The sequence below is a fragment of the Babylonia areolata genome, chromosome 1, assembly GCF_041734735.1.
Source record: "Babylonia areolata isolate BAREFJ2019XMU chromosome 1, ASM4173473v1, whole genome shotgun sequence".
In the NCBI taxonomy this organism is placed as follows: Eukaryota; Metazoa; Mollusca; class Gastropoda; order Neogastropoda; family Buccinidae; genus Babylonia; species Babylonia areolata.
Window position 1 is genome coordinate 68,399,061 of NC_134876.1, and position 5,157 is coordinate 68,404,217.

General features: G+C 46.2%; 1 protein-coding gene across 1 annotated transcript in view; it reads left to right on the forward strand.

The window, feature by feature from the left end:
* The first annotated feature begins 865 nt into the window (after positions 1 to 865).
* Positions 866 to 5,157, forward strand: part of LOC143287400 (extracellular serine/threonine protein CG31145-like) — a 148,629-nt gene continuing 144,337 nt past the window's right edge. Inside the window, exons 1-2 of the mRNA XM_076595415.1 lie at positions 866 to 1,859; positions 3,415 to 3,971. The gene's annotated coding sequence lies outside the window, so the exon portion shown is untranslated. The remainder of the gene's footprint in view (positions 1,860 to 3,414; positions 3,972 to 5,157) is intronic.

The window sequence follows — 5,157 nt, forward strand, 5'->3', positions numbered from 1 at the left end:
ACATGCACGAGTGTTTCCATCCATCACCACACACACACACACACACACGCACGCACGCACGCACGCACACACACACACACACACACACACACGACAGAGAAAAGAGAGGGAGAGACAGAAACAGAGAAAGACAGAGACAGAGAGAGACACAGAGAGAGACAAAATACACACGCACCGATTTACAGTCACACAGACATGTGCACGAGAAGCAAGATATATAGATGTCCGTGAATTACATGCGTCATCCGGGTGACACTCATGATGACAAGGGATGTAAGGACGTAAAATGGGAGACAATTATCCACTTCACCAGTTCTCTCTCTCTCTCTCTTCCTGATACTACATTATTGATTTAAAATGTAGTTCACACAAAAAAAAGAAAAAAAAAAGTGGTTTTCATAAAAGCATGTGGTTCAATATGTTGTCTTCGTCAGGTTAAATATGTACCGGATATAACAGGAATCTGTTTTAAACCGACCTCAGTTCTCGAGTATCAGGAAAGTTCTTGCAAAAGAGAAGAAGAAGAAATTCGTTTGTAATCGGGTTCTCCGTTAAACGAACCCAGCAACAGCGAAAACAAAAACAAGAAAGAACAACAACAACAACAACAATCTTTGTTAAATGCGCTTACCGCATAGGAAAACACATTCTTTTTTCTCTTTTTCATAGATTCCCTGCTCCTTCCTTCCTTCCTTCCTTTCCTTCCCTCCCCCTCTGTTTTAAAGAAGTTGATTTTTTTTTCCTGCATATTTCCCCCGTGGAGTGCTACAGTGGAGCATAGTTGACAGGCTTCGCACGCGCAAAACGTCAACATGCAGAACATCTCTGGCAGGAAAGAAAAAACAAAGGGCACAAGGCACACACACACGGACTGGGCAAGGTTTCCAGTTTTCACTCTCTCTCTCTCTCTCTCTCTCTCCGGTGTGAGTGAGGGCAGGCTGGCTAGCAAGTGTCCGTGGTGGTTGTTCAGTATCTGTTTCTGCCAGTGGTGGTGGTGGAAGTGTTATGTTGTGCGCTCTCTCTCTCTCTCTCTCTGTTTCTCACGTACACACAGTGGCCCTTCTTGTCCCGTTCGCTCGTTTGTCGGCACAGCGGCATTGTCACTCCTGTCACCTGTGGACGGTTTGCGTGGATTGGCTCACAGTGTGTGTGTTAGTTAGCCGTGGCGTGGCTTCTATCTTTTTCACACTGACACCACCACCACCACCACCACCAACCACCACCTATCTCTTCAGGGATCATCAACCCTCGGCAGTTCAGTGCAAAGAGCACCAGCCCCCCGTGGTGTGTGTTATTACGTGAACAGTTACTTCAGCCTGAACCGATTCTTTCTCTCAGTGTGTGTGTGAGTGTGTGGGGAAACAATAACACACCAGTCCGTCACTGTTACTTGCTTTGCTCCTGTTGAGGACTGTTTTGTTGGCCGCCGACTGACTGATGGAGTGGGGGAAGTTTTGACAGGTTTTCAACACCCCCCTCCCCCCCGCCCCCGACCTCCTCTCCTTGTGTGTGTCATGGAGAAGGGGGAAGAAGGGGGAATGAACTAGTGGAGGTGAAGCGAAACACGTGGGTACTGTTATCCTTCAGTCCTACCCCAGCCAGGGAGTTTTCTCACCTTGTGGTGTTTGACTGTCAGTCGGTCCACAGACCTGTGGTGTGTGTGGGGGCCGGGTGGGGGGAAGTGAAAGGAGTGTGGGGGGAAGTGAAAGGAGTGTGGGGGAAAAGGGCCCTGTGGATATAAGGAACTCCACCACCCTCCTTCCCCTTTTCTAAGTTTTCTCCGCTGTGGGTGCGTTTGTGAGGAGTTCTGTGAGGTGTGGTGCTGGTGATGGTAGTGGTGGTGGTCAAGGGTGTGGAAGGTATGAAGCTCGATTTATTTTTTTCTTGAAACTGACGATTGAAATTATACTGCTAGCCTAATTTGTTAATTTCCCTATTTTAGGCATGTTGTTTAGATGAGCACCTCTTAAGTCAACCCTGGTTTTTTTGTGTTTTTGTTTAGCTTTGTGGGGTGAGGGGGGGGGGTGGCTGTAAAATTTCCTTTTAGCCAACAGAATCTTGCCTGGTTAATATTTTCAGAATTAAGAATATTCTATTTTCAACGTGCAAGGAGGGGGATTGAGCCCCCTCTTGCCGCTATACCTGGCCCTGTACACAGTAGGTATGAATTCACTGCCTTCCTATACCTGGCCCTGTACACAGTGGGTATGAATTCACTGCCTTCCTATACCTGGCCCTGTACACAGTGGGTATGAATTCACTGCCTTCCTATACCTGGCCCTGTACACAGTGGGTATGAATTCACTGCCTTCCTATACCTGGCCCTGTACACAGTGGGTATGAATTCACTGCCTTCCTATACCTGGCTCTGGACACAGTGGGTATGAATTCACTGCCTTCCTTTGCCAGACCCTGTACACAGTGGGTATGAATTCACTGCCTTCCTATACCTGGCCCTGTACACAGTGGGTATGAATTCACTGCCTTCCTATACCTGGCTCTGGACACAGTGGATATGAATTCACTGCCTCCATGGTCATAAAAGGCTACGGGAACATTGACTATTTTTCAACCTTTTATTTTCAGAATTAAACACTGACTAACCCTGCCTGACTCAGCCTGTGAGACTTGAACCTGGTGTTCCCCAATCTGGCCTTCCCCAAACGTAATTTGTTAATATTAGCCTATTTTGGAGGGTACTTCAAGTGTTGAAATTCGACTGGTGCACGAATCATGATTAACTGTGTTGACAGGCTGCTGTGGAAAACCGTCAGCAGTTGAAATCTAGCTTGTTAAAATTCACTTGATCTCAGACAAGCCCCCTGTTTGATTTTCCCCTCTGAAAAGCCACCGTGCACCATTGGTTATCAAACTGCAAGATGGCTGGACTGATTAATATGCCGGGGCTTGTAATTTACTGTTAAAATTGATAACGAGCGGATGATGTTTGAAGAAAACTCACCCAACTCTGTCCCACATAGATAGCAACGAGCCATAGGGGCTTGCTTGATATATACTTCTTCACAAAATTATATTTATTTATTTCCATATTGGGCGTTTGAACTCAAAAACAGATTTCGTAGGAACAAAATATACCTCTTGTTTATTATACAAAAAAAAAGAAAAAAAAAAGAAAAGAAAGATCAACTCCCAGCTTACTTAACTCTCTCCATACGAACGGCGAAAGAGACGTCGTTAACAGCGTTTCACCCCAATTACCATCATCAAAATATTACAAGCGGAAGGCTCTTATACTGAAGAGGTGAATGTTGACAAAGAATACCACAATTCTGACGACAGAAGCTAAAGGTTGGGTCATTGAGACACCCACTGAACATCCGAGGGGTCTGTGTGGAGGAGAAGAGAGGGCTAGCCGTACTGAGTGAGTTAAACCGAAACCCACTCTCTTTCCAGGGTTCTAAGTGGCAAACCAGCTGACTTGACTCCGCGGTCCGGACTACCCACTACCAGTACTATACCACTGCAGCCTGTGTGGAAGCTGGGAGGGGAAAGCGTGAGCACTATCTGTTGTTCTCGTTAACCAAACAGCTCCGATGGACCAAGGGTGTTGGGCTTGGGGTGAGGTGGGCTTGCGGGCAGTCCGGAGGTCACCATGGTTTCATTGATGTGTGACTGACGTGAGCCAAGCCGGCAGCAGTCTGTGCGGCGGTGTGGTGCAAGAAGGCTTGTATTGCAGAACCTGTGTGCTGGAGGACTGTGAAGTGGTGATAGTACCATTATTATCATTATTATCGTCGAGTGACTGATTGTTGTCGGGTTGTGGTGCTGTGAGTGACGCTAGAGGAAGGAAGAGAGGAGGGAGAGAGGGAGGGACAGTGATTGTCAGCAGAATGGTGCCCAGTGTTGTCACCCTGCTTACAGGCGGTGGTGTCGTCAGTTGTCCGTCACTGTTGGTCAGTCGGAGCGGGCTGCACGTGCACTGTGGGATTCTGTGGGCTACACTCTACAAGGTGAGCGAGGGTTAAGTTCAGTGAAGGGTTCGTCTCCAGGTGGGCTTCTCTCTCTCTCTCTCTCTCTCTCTCTCTCTCTCTCTCTCTCTCTCTCTCTCTCTCTCTCTCTCTCTCTCACACACACATACACACACACTCTCTCCCTCACTCTCACCATCTCTCTCTCTCTCTCTCTGCGAGTGTGGGTGGATGGATGTGCAAGCTATTTGTGTGTCTCTGAACTCCTGTCACATAATTATGTATCCCTTGATCTTTGTCTGTGTGTTTGTCTTTCTCTTGCTGGTCTTGTTATTTGTGTGTGTGTGTTTGTCTTTTTCTGCCGCTGTTGTTGTCACCGCTGTTGTTGTTGTCGCCGCTGTTGTTGTTTGAATTTCACCCCCTTCATTTCCTGGATGACTAAAGTTGTGTGCAGAAACAACACTGAGCATTCTCCTTTTTATTCCTCTCGCTGTCTCTCTGTCTCTCATACACCCACATGTGTGAAGTGTCTGTCTGTGTACTCAGGCAGTCATCGCCTGTTGAGGGCCATGCACGACGCGTCAGTCAAAGAGGGACACACGGAGAGAGAGTCTGTATAAGAGAGAGAGACAGAGTCTGTATAAGAGAGAAACGGAGACAGAGAGTCTGTATAAGAGAGAAAGACAGAGACAGAGAGACAGAGAGTGTGTATAAGAGAGACAGAGACACAGAGAGAGAGTGTGTGTGTGTTTCTGGAGAACATGATAGAACTTTTCTTTGGGGGTGGGTTGGGGGGGAGGGTTGTTTTTAGTTATCTGAATTGCCTTCCAAAACATAATTTGTTTTGTTTGTTTTTTGTTTTGAGTGTTTTGTGTCTAAAACGCTCCAAACCATTTGTTTGACATTGTTTAGTTAATTCTTTTTTCTTTTTCTTTTTTTTCTCTCTCTTTTTTTTTTTTTTTTTTTTTGATACTAGTCTCTCCCCAGACTAGAAACCAACTGCCATTTATTATTTCAGCTGAGTTCTGATTTGACGCTTAGTTTGATTTTCCAGTCAAACTTGAGAGAAAGGGCGAGAGCGGGATTCGAACCCAGACTCACTGTATTGGCAGATGAGCGTTTTAACCATTCTACCACCTTCCTCCTGCCAGCATGCCTGCATGCATAAATATATATATATATATATATAAATATCCATGTTGTCTATGTGTTGGTTCGTGTGTTGGTT